Source organism: Carassius gibelio, chromosome B19 (assembly GCF_023724105.1).
Source record: "Carassius gibelio isolate Cgi1373 ecotype wild population from Czech Republic chromosome B19, carGib1.2-hapl.c, whole genome shotgun sequence".
Classification (NCBI taxonomy): domain Eukaryota; kingdom Metazoa; phylum Chordata; class Actinopteri; order Cypriniformes; family Cyprinidae; genus Carassius; species Carassius gibelio.
In genome coordinates, this window is record NC_068414.1 from 1784437 (window position 1) to 1797693 (window position 13257).

General features: G+C 47.3%; 7 non-coding genes across 7 annotated transcripts; 3 read left to right on the forward strand and 4 right to left on the reverse strand.

Moving 5' to 3' along the window:
• Positions 1-2027: 2027 nt before the first annotated feature.
• trnad-guc (transfer RNA aspartic acid (anticodon GUC)) lies at positions 2028-2099 on the reverse strand. The gene has a single exon. It is a non-coding gene; the product is annotated as a tRNA-Asp (tRNA).
• A 1021-nt stretch (positions 2100-3120) lies between these two features.
• LOC127980500 (U5 spliceosomal RNA) lies at positions 3121-3235 on the forward strand. The gene has a single exon (XR_008159522.1). It is a non-coding gene; the product is annotated as a U5 spliceosomal RNA (small nuclear RNA).
• A 2339-nt stretch (positions 3236-5574) lies between these two features.
• trnad-guc (transfer RNA aspartic acid (anticodon GUC)) lies at positions 5575-5646 on the reverse strand. Its single transcript has one exon. It is a non-coding gene; the product is annotated as a tRNA-Asp (tRNA).
• A 1021-nt stretch (positions 5647-6667) lies between these two features.
• On the forward strand, positions 6668-6782 carry LOC127980501 (U5 spliceosomal RNA). Its single transcript, XR_008159523.1, has one exon. It is a non-coding gene; the product is annotated as a U5 spliceosomal RNA (small nuclear RNA).
• Positions 6783-9120: 2338 nt separating this feature from the next.
• trnad-guc (transfer RNA aspartic acid (anticodon GUC)) lies at positions 9121-9192 on the reverse strand. Its single transcript has one exon. It is a non-coding gene; the product is annotated as a tRNA-Asp (tRNA).
• Positions 9193-11197: 2005 nt separating this feature from the next.
• On the reverse strand, positions 11198-11269 carry trnad-guc (transfer RNA aspartic acid (anticodon GUC)). Its single transcript has one exon. It is a non-coding gene; the product is annotated as a tRNA-Asp (tRNA).
• Positions 11270-12289: 1020 nt separating this feature from the next.
• LOC127980503 (U5 spliceosomal RNA) lies at positions 12290-12404 on the forward strand. The gene has a single exon (XR_008159525.1). It is a non-coding gene; the product is annotated as a U5 spliceosomal RNA (small nuclear RNA).
• Positions 12405-13257: the final 853 nt, after the last annotated feature.

Below are 13257 nucleotides of genomic sequence, written 5' to 3' on the forward strand. Positions count from 1 at the left end.
ACTGTCCACTATACTAACGAGGAGCCGTGCATGCTGCCGTTTCCCCCCCAACTGACGGCACTGCACTGACATAACTAAACAATGCATGGCTTCTTCTGACGCAGACCCAGCCCTAGCACCGTAAAATTTCTGATGGACCCATCATTAGCTGAAGTCGCATAACACTTGGAACACTACCCGTAGCAGGGGTCATTGTTTGGACTCTTTTTTTTTTTTTTTTTTTTTTTAAATTGCGCTTTAAACAAAAAGTATTGCGTCAATGCAACTGAACAACATTAATTAGGAACACAGTGCGTCAAAAAGCAAAATGACAGTTAAAGGCATTTCGTTATTGAACTCTTTGATGACATCATTCAGCTAAGTTCAGTTTAAATAGTATCTGTGCAATAATTTGCAATCAAGTCAACGATATCGCTGTACATGAAGTGTCCCCAGCTCCGCCTGCCAGAAGCGACAGAGGGAAGAAACCAAAACTCGATCGGTGAAAGGATGGAGAAAAAACCCGGTGAGAAACCAGGCTCAGTCGGGGAGACAGTTCTCCCCTTGTCAGACGAAACCAGTAGATCAGCTCCAGGCTGCAGGAATGTCAGACTGTGCAGAAGAATCATCTGTTTCCTGTGGTCTTGTCCAGGTGGTCTTTACAGGGGATTTGTATCTGCGGCTCATCTAGTTGTCACGGTCTCCGCTGTGTTTCTGGGCCATAGAGGTCCTTTCTAGGTGTTGATCCACCATCTTCTCTGGATACGGACTGGATCCGGGTGACTGAAGCGGATACAGACTGGATCAATCAAGTCAACGATATCGCTGTACATGAAGTGTCCCCAGCTCCGCCTGCCAGAAGCGACAGAGGCAAGAAACCAAAACTCGATCGGTGAAAGGATGGAGAAAAAACCCGGTGAGAAACCAGGCTCAGTCGGGGAGACAGTTCTCCCCTTGTCAGACGAAACAGGTAGATTAGCTCCAGGCTGCAGGAATGTCAGACTGTGCAGAAGAATCATCTGTTTCCTGTGGTCTTGTCCAGGTGGTCTTTACAGGGGATTTGTATCTGCGGCTCATCTAGTTGTCACGGTCTCCGCTGTGTTTCTGGGCCATAGAGGTCCTTTCTAGGTGTTGATCCACCATCTTCTCTGGATACGGACTGGATCCGGGTGACTGAAGCGGATACAGACTGGATCTGGTGGCTACGGTGACCTCGGAATAAGGGATTTCTTTAAAAGACTTTTTTTTTCATATAAGATTTTATCCAACTTTTCAGATAGAGGCATGAGAAAGAGAGTGCCTTGATTGGGCTTTTGGTTATTATAGGCACTCTCTGCGTTTGACCACTTCGTGTTTATTTAGCCGGATGGGAAGGCAGCGCTTTCTTGTACGTGACGGGATGCAAATTCTTGAAGGCTCTCTTTAGTGACGGGTCCAAACAAAGATCTCATCTGCTCCTCTAGCCCTATCGGCGACTCGTGCACTTCGAGCCTTCTTAGTGACGGCGCAAGTTGCTGACTGCTGACTGCGTTGGTGGTATAGTGGTGAGCATAGCTGTCTTCCAAGCAGTTGACCCCGGATTCGATTCCCGGCCAACGCATATGCTTTGGCTCGGGCTGACGTCGAAGCAGAACTCCCTCTGTGACCTGTGCCTCCACCCAAAACTTTTGGATGGAATAATTTCGGATGGACCCATCATTAGCTGAAGTCGCATAACACTTGCAACACTACCGGTAGCAGGGGTCATTGTTTGGACTCTTTTTTTTTTTTTTTTTTTTTTTAATTGCGCTTTAAACAAAAAGTATTGTGTCAATGCAACTGAACAACATTTATTAGGAACACAGTGCGTCAATAAAGCTACTGACTTCCGCCTGCGTTGGTGGTATAGTGGTGAGCATAGCTGCCTTCCAAGCAGTTGACCCGGGTTCGATTCCCGGCCAACGCATGTCCTTTGGCTCGGGCTGACGTCGAAGCAGAACTCCTTCTGTGACCTGCGACTCCAACCAAACTTTTTGGATGGATCATTCGGAAGACGAAAAGAACCAGCTCTCCCCGTCGGGGAATCGAACCCCGGTCTTCCGCGTGACAGGCGGAGATACTGTCCACTATACTAACGAGGAGCCGTGCATGCTGCCGTTTCCCCCCCAACTGACGGCACTGCACTGACATAACTAAACAATGCATGGCTTCTTCTGACGCAGACCCAGCCCTAGCACCGTAAAATTTCTGATGGACCCATCATTAGCTGAAGTCGCATAACACTTGGAACACTACCCGTAGCAGGGGTCATTGTTTGGACTCTTTTTTTTTTTTTTTTTTTTTTTAAATTGCGCTTTAAACAAAAAGTATTGCGTCAATGCAACTGAACAACATTAATTAGGAACACAGTGCGTCAAAAAGCAAAATGACAGTTAAAGGCATTTCGTTATTGAACTCTTTGATGACATCATTCAGCTAAGTTCAGTTTAAATAGTATCTGTGCAATAATTTGCAATCAAGTCAACGATATCGCTGTACATGAAGTGTCCCCAGCTCCGCCTGCCAGAAGCGACAGAGGGAAGAAACCAAAACTCGATCGGTGAAAGGATGGAGAAAAAACCCGGTGAGAAACCAGGCTCAGTCGGGGAGACAGTTCTCCCCTTGTCAGACGAAACCAGTAGATCAGCTCCAGGCTGCAGGAATGTCAGACTGTGCAGAAGAATCATCTGTTTCCTGTGGTCTTGTCCAGGTGGTCTTTACAGGGGATTTGTATCTGCGGCTCATCTAGTTGTCACGGTCTCCGCTGTGTTTCTGGGCCATAGAGGTCCTTTCTAGGTGTTGATCCACCATCTTCTCTGGATACGGACTGGATCTGGTGGCTACGGTGACCTCGGAATAAGGGATTTCTTTAAAAGACTTTTTTTTTCATATAAGATTTTATCCAACTTTTCAGATAGAGGCATGAGAAAGAGATTGCCTTGATTGGGCTTTTGGTTATTGGTGGACTGAGAGGACTTTTTTGAGTTTTACTCCTCCCTTTTGGAGTAGGGGGGGGGGGGTGCTGACGAAACACATGTGGGCAGGCATTGTCACCCTTGATGACCCTTGGCGAGCGTAGTAGTTTAACAGAGGCAGCGCACAGGCCCGAGGATTTGGAGACACAGCTCGAGTTTCTCTTCATTGTCGCATAAATCTTTCGCCTTTTACTAAAGATTTCCGTGGAGGGGAACTTTTGCGAGTGACCTGTATTTTTGGGTGCTCTGCTCACAGCAGAGCTACATCGAAATGTCAAGAGCAGAATCAGTTTGACCGTCCGGCAGCATGCTGCGAGAGGGCTTGCCACTGGTCATCGTCTGAATAGGCACTCTCTGCGTTTGACCACTTCGTGTTTATTTAGCCGGATGGGAAGGCAGCGCTTTCTTGTACGTGACGGGATGCAAATTCTTGAAGGCTCTCTTTAGTGACGGGTCCAAACAAAGATCTCATCTGCTCCTCTAGCCCTATCGGCGACTCGTGCACTTCGAGCCTTCTTAGTGACGGCGCAAGTTGCTGACTGCTGACTGCGTTGGTGGTATAGTGGTGAGCATAGCTGCCTTCCAAGCAGTTGACCCGGATTCGATTCCCGACCAACGCATGTCCTTTGGCTCGGGCTGACGTCGAAGCAGAACTCCCTCTGTGACCTGTGCCTCCACCCAAAACTTTTGGATGGAATAATTTCGGATGGACCCATCATTAGCTGAAGTCGCATAACACTTGCAACACTACCCGTAGCAGGGGTCATTGTTTGGACTCTTTTTTTTTTTTTTTTTTTTTTTTTAATTGCGCTTTAAACAAAAAGTATTGTGTCAATGCAACTGAACAACATTTATTAGGAACACAGTGCGTCAAAAAGCAAAATGACAGTTAAAGGCATTTCGTTATTGAACTCTTTGATGACATCATTCAGCTAAGTTCAGTTTAAATAGTATCTGTGCAATAATTTGCAATCAAGTCAACGATATCGCTGTACATGAAGTGTCCCCAGCTCCGCCTGCCAGAAGCGACAGAGGGAAGAAACCAAAACTCGATCGGTGAAAGGATGGAGAAAAAACCCGGTGAGAAACCAGGCTCAGTCGGGGAGACAGTTCTCCCCTTGTCAGACGAAACAGGTAGATTAGCTCCAGGCTGCAGGAATGTCAGACTGTGCAGAAGAATCATCTGTTTCCTGTGGTCTTGTCCAGGTGGTCTTTACAGGGGATTTGTATCTGCGGCTCATCTAGTTGTCACGGTCTCCGCTGTGTTTCTGGGCCATAGAGGTCCTTTCTAGGTGTTGATCCACCATCTTCTCTGGATACGGACTGGATCCGGGTGACTGAAGCGGATACAGACTGGATCAATCAAGTCAACGATATCGCTGTACATGAAGTGTCCCCAGCTCCGCCTGCCAGAAGCGACAGAGGCAAGAAACCAAAACTCGATCGGTGAAAGGATGGAGAAAAAACCCGGTGAGAAACCAGGCTCAGTCGGGGAGACAGTTCTCCCCTTGTCAGACGAAACAGGTAGATTAGCTCCAGGCTGCAGGAATGTCAGACTGTGCAGAAGAATCATCTGTTTCCTGTGGTCTTGTCCAGGTGGTCTTTACAGGGGATTTGTATCTGCGGCTCATCTAGTTGTCACGGTCTCCGCTGTGTTTCTGGGCCATAGAGGTCCTTTCTAGGTGTTGATCCACCATCTTCTCTGGATACGGACTGGATCCGGGTGACTGAAGCGGATACAGACTGGATCTGGTGGCTACGGTGACCTCGGAATAAGGGATTTCTTTAAAAGACTTTTTTTTTCATATAAGATTTTATCCAACTTTTCAGATAGAGGCATGAGAAAGAGATTGCCTTGATTGGGCTTTTGGTTATTATAGGCACTCTCTGCGTTTGACCACTTCGTGTTTATTTAGCCGGATGGGAAGGCAGCGCTTTCTTGTACGTGACGGGATGCAAATTCTTGAAGGCTCTCTTTAGTGACGGGTCCAAACAAAGATCTCATCTGCTCCTCTAGCCCTATCGGCGACTCGTGCACTTCGAGCCTTCTTAGTGACGGCGCAAGTTGCTGACTGCTGACTGCGTTGGTGGTATAGTGGTGAGCATAGCTGTCTTCCAAGCAGTTGACCCCGGATTCGATTCCCGGCCAACGCATATGCTTTGGCTCGGGCTGACGTCGAAGCAGAACTCCCTCTGTGACCTGTGCCTCCACCCAAAACTTTTGGATGGAATAATTTCGGATGGACCCATCATTAGCTGAAGTCGCATAACACTTGCAACACTACCGGTAGCAGGGGTCATTGTTTGGACTCTTTTTTTTTTTTTTTTTTTTTTTAATTGCGCTTTAAACAAAAAGTATTGTGTCAATGCAACTGAACAACATTTATTAGGAACACAGTGCGTCAATAAAGCTACTGACTTCCGCCTGCGTTGGTGGTATAGTGGTGAGCATAGCTGCCTTCCAAGCAGTTGACCCGGGTTCGATTCCCGGCCAACGCATGTCCTTTGGCTCGGGCTGACGTCGAAGCAGAACTCCTTCTGTGACCTGCGACTCCAACCAAACTTTTTGGATGGATCATTCGGAAGACGAAAAGAACCAGCTCTCCCCGTCGGGGAATCGAACCCCGGTCTTCCGCGTGACAGGCGGAGATACTGTCCACTATACTAACGAGGAGCCGTGCATGCTGCCGTTTCCCCCCCAACTGACGGCACTGCACTGACATAACTAAACAATGCATGGCTTCTTCTGACGCAGACCCAGCCCTAGCACCGTAAAATTTCTGATGGACCCATCATTAGCTGAAGTCGCATAACACTTGGAACACTACCCGTAGCAGGGGTCATTGTTTGGACTCTTTTTTTTTTTTTTTTTTTTTTTAAATTGCGCTTTAAACAAAAAGTATTGCGTCAATGCAACTGAACAACATTAATTAGGAACACAGTGCGTCAAAAAGCAAAATGACAGTTAAAGGCATTTCGTTATTGAACTCTTTGATGACATCATTCAGCTAAGTTCAGTTTAAATAGTATCTGTGCAATAATTTGCAATCAAGTCAACGATATCGCTGTACATGAAGTGTCCCCAGCTCCGCCTGCCAGAAGCGACAGAGGGAAGAAACCAAAACTCGATCGGTGAAAGGATGGAGAAAAAACCCGGTGAGAAACCAGGCTCAGTCGGGGAGACAGTTCTCCCCTTGTCAGACGAAACCAGTAGATCAGCTCCAGGCTGCAGGAATGTCAGACTGTGCAGAAGAATCATCTGTTTCCTGTGGTCTTGTCCAGGTGGTCTTTACAGGGGATTTGTATCTGCGGCTCATCTAGTTGTCACGGTCTCCGCTGTGTTTCTGGGCCATAGAGGTCCTTTCTAGGTGTTGATCCACCATCTTCTCTGGATACGGACTGGATCTGGTGGCTACGGTGACCTCGGAATAAGGGATTTCTTTAAAAGACTTTTTTTTTCATATAAGATTTTATCCAACTTTTCAGATAGAGGCATGAGAAAGAGATTGCCTTGATTGGGCTTTTGGTTATTGGTGGACTGAGAGGACTTTTTTGAGTTTTACTCCTCCCTTTTGGAGTAGGGGGGGGGGGGTGCTGACGAAACACATGTGGGCAGGCATTGTCACCCTTGATGACCCTTGGCGAGCGTAGTAGTTTAACAGAGGCAGCGCACAGGCCCGAGGATTTGGAGACACAGCTCGAGTTTCTCTTCATTGTCGCATAAATCTTTCGCCTTTTACTAAAGATTTCCGTGGAGGGGAACTTTTGCGAGTGACCTGTATTTTTGGGTGCTCTGCTCACAGCAGAGCTACATCGAAATGTCAAGAGCAGAATCAGTTTGACCGTCCGGCAGCATGCTGCGAGAGGGCTTGCCACTGGTCATCGTCTGAATAGGCACTCTCTGCGTTTGACCACTTCGTGTTTATTTAGCCGGATGGGAAGGCAGCGCTTTCTTGTACGTGACGGGATGCAAATTCTTGAAGGCTCTCTTTAGTGACGGGTCCAAACAAAGATCTCATCTGCTCCTCTAGCCCTATCGGCGACTCGTGCACTTCGAGCCTTCTTAGTGACGGCGCAAGTTGCTGACTGCTGACTGCGTTGGTGGTATAGTGGTGAGCATAGCTGCCTTCCAAGCAGTTGACCCGGATTCGATTCCCGGCCAACGCATGTCCTTTGGCTCGGGCTGACGTCGAAGCAGAACTCCCTCTGTGACCTGTGCCTCCACCCAAAACTTTTGGATGGAATAATTTCGGATGGACCCATCATTAGCTGAAGTCGCATAACACTTGCAACACTACCCGTAGCAGGGGTCATTGTTTGGACTCTTTTTTTTTTTTTTTTTTTTTTTTTAATTGCGCTTTAAACAAAAAGTATTGTGTCAATGCAACTGAACAACATTTATTAGGAACACAGTGCGTCAAAAAGCAAAATGACAGTTAAAGGCATTTCGTTATTGAACTCTTTGATGACATCATTCAGCTAAGTTCAGTTTAAATAGTATCTGTGCAATAATTTGCAATCAAGTCAACGATATCGCTGTACATGAAGTGTCCCCAGCTCCGCCTGCCAGAAGCGACAGAGGGAAGAAACCAAAACTCGATCGGTGAAAGGATGGAGAAAAAACCCGGTGAGAAACCAGGCTCAGTCGGGGAGACAGTTCTCCCCTTGTCAGACGAAACAGGTAGATTAGCTCCAGGCTGCAGGAATGTCAGACTGTGCAGAAGAATCATCTGTTTCCTGTGGTCTTGTCCAGGTGGTCTTTACAGGGGATTTGTATCTGCGGCTCATCTAGTTGTCACGGTCTCCGCTGTGTTTCTGGGCCATAGAGGTCCTTTCTAGGTGTTGATCCACCATCTTCTCTGGATACGGACTGGATCCGGGTGACTGAAGCGGATACAGACTGGATCAATCAAGTCAACGATATCGCTGTACATGAAGTGTCCCCAGCTCCGCCTGCCAGAAGCGACAGAGGCAAGAAACCAAAACTCGATCGGTGAAAGGATGGAGAAAAAACCCGGTGAGAAACCAGGCTCAGTCGGGGAGACAGTTATCCCCTTGTCAGACGAAACAGGTAGATTAGCTCCAGGCTGCAGGAATGTCAGACTGTGCAGAAGAATCATCTGTTTCCTGTGGTCTTGTCCAGGTGGTCTTTACAGGGGATTTGTATCTGCGGCTCATCTAGTTGTCACGGTCTCCGCTGTGTTTCTGGGCCATAGAGGTCCTTTCTAGGTGTTGATCCACCATCTTCTCTGGATACGGACTGGATCCGGGTGACTGAAGCGGATACAGACTGGATCTGGTGGCTACGGTGACCTCGGAATAAGGGATTTCTTTAAAAGACTTTTTTTTTCATATAAGATTTTATCCAACTTTTCAGATAGAGGCATGAGAAAGAGATTGCCTTGATTGGGCTTTTGGTTATTATAGGCACTCTCTGCGTTTGACCACTTCGTGTTTATTTAGCCGGATGGGAAGGCAGCGCTTTCTTGTACGTGACGGGATGCAAATTCTTGAAGGCTCTCTTTAGTGACGGGTCCAAACAAAGATCTCATCTGCTCCTCTAGCCCTATCGGCGACTCGTGCACTTCGAGCCTTCTTAGTGACGGCGCAAGTTGCTGACTGCTGACTGCGTTGGTGGTATAGTGGTGAGCATAGCTGTCTTCCAAGCAGTTGACCCCGGATTCGATTCCTGGCCAACGCATATGCTTTGGCTCGGGCTGACGTCGAAGCAGAACTCCCTCTGTGACCTGTGCCTCCACCCAAAACTTTGGATGGAATAATTTCGGATGGACCCATCATTAGCTGAAGTCGCATAACACTTGCAACACTACCGGTAGCAGGGGTCATTGTTTGGACTCTTTTTTTTTTTTTTTTTTTTTTTAATTGCGCTTTAAACAAAAAGTATTGTGTCAATGCAACTGAACAACATTTATTAGGAACACAGTGCGTCAATAAAGCTACTGACTTCCGCCTGCGTTGGTGGTATAGTGGTGAGCATAGCTGCCTTCCAAGCAGTTGACCCGGGTTCGATTCCCGGCCAACGCATGTCCTTTGGCTCGGGCTGACGTCGAAGCAGAACTCCTTCTGTGACCTGCGACTCCAACCAAACTTTTTGGATGGATCATTCGGAAGACGAAAAGAACCAGCTCTCCCCGTCGGGGAATCGAACCCCGGTCTTCCGCGTGACAGGCGGAGATACTGTCCACTATACTAACGAGGAGCCGTGCATGCTGCCGTTTCCCCCCCAACTGACGGCACTGCACTGACATAACTAAACAATGCATGGCTTCTTCTGACGCAGACCCAGCCCTAGCACCGTAAAATTTCTGATGGACCCATCATTAGCTGAAGTCGCATAACACTTGGAACACTACCCGTAGCAGGGGTCATTGTTTGGACTCTTTTTTTTTTTTTTTTTTTTTTTTAAATTGCGCTTTAAACAAAAAGTATTGCGTCAATGCAACTGAACAACATTAATTAGGAACACAGTGCGTCAAAAAGCAAAATGACAGTTAAAGGCATTTCGTTATTGAACTCTTTGATGACATCATTCAGCTAAGTTCAGTTTAAATAGTATCTGTGCAATAATTTGCAATCAAGTCAACGATATCGCTGTACATGAAGTGTCCCCAGCTCCGCCTGCCAGAAGCGACAGAGGGAAGAAACCAAAACTCGATCGGTGAAAGGATGGAGAAAAAACCCGGTGAGAAACCAGGCTCAGTCGGGGAGACAGTTCTCCCCTTGTCAGACGAAACCAGTAGATCAGCTCCAGGCTGCAGGAATGTCAGACTGTGCAGAAGAATCATCTGTTTCCTGTGGTCTTGTCCAGGTGGTCTTTACAGGGGATTTGTATCTGCGGCTCATCTAGTTGTCACGGTCTCCGCTGTGTTTCTGGGCCATAGAGGTCCTTTCTAGGTGTTGATCCACCATCTTCTCTGGATACGGACTGGATCCGGGTGACTGAAGCGGATACAGACTGGATCAATCAAGTCAACGATATCGCTGTACATGAAGTGTCCCCAGCTCCGCCTGCCAGAAGCGACAGAGGCAAGAAACCAAAACTCGATCGGTGAAAGGATGGAGAAAAAACCCGGTGAGAAACCAGGCTCAGTCGGGGAGACAGTTCTCCCCTTGTCAGACGAAACAGGTAGATTAGCTCCAGGCTGCAGGAATGTCAGACTGTGCAGAAGAATCATCTGTTTCCTGTGGTCTTGTCCAGGTGGTCTTTACAGGGGATTTGTATCTGCGGCTCATCTAGTTGTCACGGTCTCCGCTGTGTTTCTGGGCCATAGAGGTCCTTTCTAGGTGTTGATCCACCATCTTCTCTGGATACGGACTGGATCCGGGTGACTGAAGCGGATACAGACTGGATCTGGTGGCTACGGTGACCTCGGAATAAGGGATTTCTTTAAAAGACTTTTTTTTTCATATAAGATTTTATCCAACTTTTCAGATAGAGGCATGAGAAAGAGATTGCCTTGATTGGGCTTTTGGTTATTATAGGCACTCTCTGCGTTTGACCACTTCGTGTTTATTTAGCCGGATGGGAAGGCAGCGCTTTCTTGTACGTGACGGGATGCAAATTCTTGAAGGCTCTCTTTAGTGACGGGTCCAAACAAAGATCTCATCTGCTCCTCTAGCCCTATCGGCGACTCGTGCACTTCGAGCCTTCTTAGTGACGGCGCAAGTTGCTGACTGCTGACTGCGTTGGTGGTATAGTGGTGAGCATAGCTGTCTTCCAAGCAGTTGACCCCGGATTCGATTCCCGGCCAACGCATATGCTTTGGCTCGGGCTGACGTCGAAGCAGAACTCCCTCTGTGACCTGTGCCTCCACCCAAAACTTTTGGATGGAATAATTTCGGATGGACCCATCATTAGCTGAAGTCGCATAACACTTGCAACACTACCGGTAGCAGGGGTCATTGTTTGGACTCTTTTTTTTTTTTTTTTTTTTTTTAATTGCGCTTTAAACAAAAAGTATTGTGTCAATGCAACTGAACAACATTTATTAGGAACACAGTGCGTCAATAAAGCTACTGACTTCCGCCTGCGTTGGTGGTATAGTGGTGAGCATAGCTGCCTTCCAAGCAGTTGACCCGGGTTCGATTCCCGGCCAACGCATGTCCTTTGGCTCGGGCTGACGTCGAAGCAGAACTCCTTCTGTGACCTGCGACTCCAACCAAACTTTTTGGATGGATCTTTCGGAAGACAAAAATAACCAGCTCTCCCCGTCGGGGAATCGAACCCCGGTCTTCCGCGTGACAGGCGGAGATACTGTCCACTATACTAACGAGGAGCCGTGCATGCTGCCGTTTCCCCCCCAACTGACGGCACTGCACTGACATAACTAAACAATGCATGGCTTCTTCTGACGCAGACCCAGCCCTAGCACCGTAAAATTTCTGATGGACCCATCATTAGCTGAAGTCGCATAACACTTGGAACACTACCCGTAGCAGGGGTCATTGTTTGGACTCTTTTTTTTTTTTTTTTTTTTTTTTAAATTGCGCTTTAAACAAAAAGTATTGCGTCAATGCAACTGAACAACATTAATTAGGAACACAGTGCGTCAAAAAGCAAAATGACAGTTAAAGGCATTTCGTTATTGAACTCTTTGATGACATCATTCAGCTAAGTTCAGTTTAAATAGTATCTGTGCAATAATTTGCAATCAAGTCAACGATATCGCTGTACATGAAGTGTCCCCAGCTCCGCCTGCCAGAAGCGACAGAGGGAAGAAACCAAAACTCGATCGGTGAAAGGATGGAGAAAAAACCCGGTGAGAAACCAGGCTCAGTCGGGGAGACAGTTCTCCCCTTGTCAGACGAAACCAGTAGATCAGCTCCAGGCTGCAGGAATGTCAGACTGTGCAGAAGAATCATCTGTTTCCTGTGGTCTTGTCCAGGTGGTCTTTACAGGGGATTTGTATCTGCGGCTCATCTAGTTGTCACGGTCTCCGCTGTGTTTCTGGGCCATAGAGGTCCTTTCTAGGTGTTGATCCACCATCTTCTCTGGATAAGGACTGGATCTGGTGGCTACGGTGACCTCGGAATAAGGGATTTCTTTAAAAGACTTTTTTTTTCATATAAGATTTTATCCAACTTTTCAGATAGAGGCATGAGAAAGAGATTGCCTTGATTGGGCTTTTGGTTATTGGTGGACTGAGAGGACTTTTTTGAGTTTTACTCCTCCCTTTTGGAGTAGGGGGGGGGGTGCTGACGAAACACATGTGGGCAGGCATTGTCACCCTTGATGACCCTTGGCGAGCGTAGTAGTTTAACAGAGGCAGCGCACAGGCCCGAGGGTTTGGAGACACAGCTCGAGTTTCTCTTCATTGTCGCATAAATCTTTCGCCTTTTACTAAAGATTTCCGTGGAGGGGAACTTTTGCGAGTGACCTGTATTTTTGGGTGCTCTGCTCACAGCAGAGCTACATCGAAATGTCAAGAGCAGAATCAGTTTGACCGTCCGGCAGCATGCTGCGAGAGGGCTTGCCACTGGTCATCATCTGAATAGGCACTCTCTGCGTTTGACCACTTCGTGTTTATTTAGCCGGATGGGAAGGCAGCGCTTTCTTGTACGTGACGGGATGCAAATTCTTGAAGGCTCTCTTTAGTGACGGGTCCAAACAAAGATCTCATCTGCTCCTCTAGCCCTATCGGCGACTCGTGCACTTCGAGCCTTCTTAGTGACGGCGCAAGTTGCTGACTGCTGACTGCGTTGGTGGTATAGTGGTGAGCATAGCTGCCTTCCAAGCAGTTGACCCGGATTCGATTCCCGGCCAACGCATGTCCTTTGGCTCGGGCTGACGTCGAAGCAGAACTCCCTCTGTGACCTGTGCCTCCACCCAAAACTTTTGGATGGAATAATTTCTGATGGACCCGTCATTAGCTGAAGTCGCATAACACTTGGAACACTACCCGTAGCAGGGGTCATTGTTTGGACTCTTTTTTTTTTTTTTTTTTTTTTAAATTGCGCTTTAAACAAAAAGTATTGCGTCAATGCAACTGAACAACATTAATTAGGAACACAGTGCGTCAAAAAGCAAAATGACAGTTAAAGGCATTTCGTTATTGAACTCTTTGATGACATCATTCAGCTAAGTTCAGTTTAAATAGTATCTGTGCAATAATTTGCAATCAAGTCAACGATATCGCTGTACATGAAGTGTCCCCAGCTCCGCCTGCCAGAAGCGACAGAGGGAAGAAACCAAAACTCGATCGGTGAAAGGATGGAGAAAAAACCCGGTGAGAAACCAGGCTCAGTCGGGGAGACAGTTCTCCCC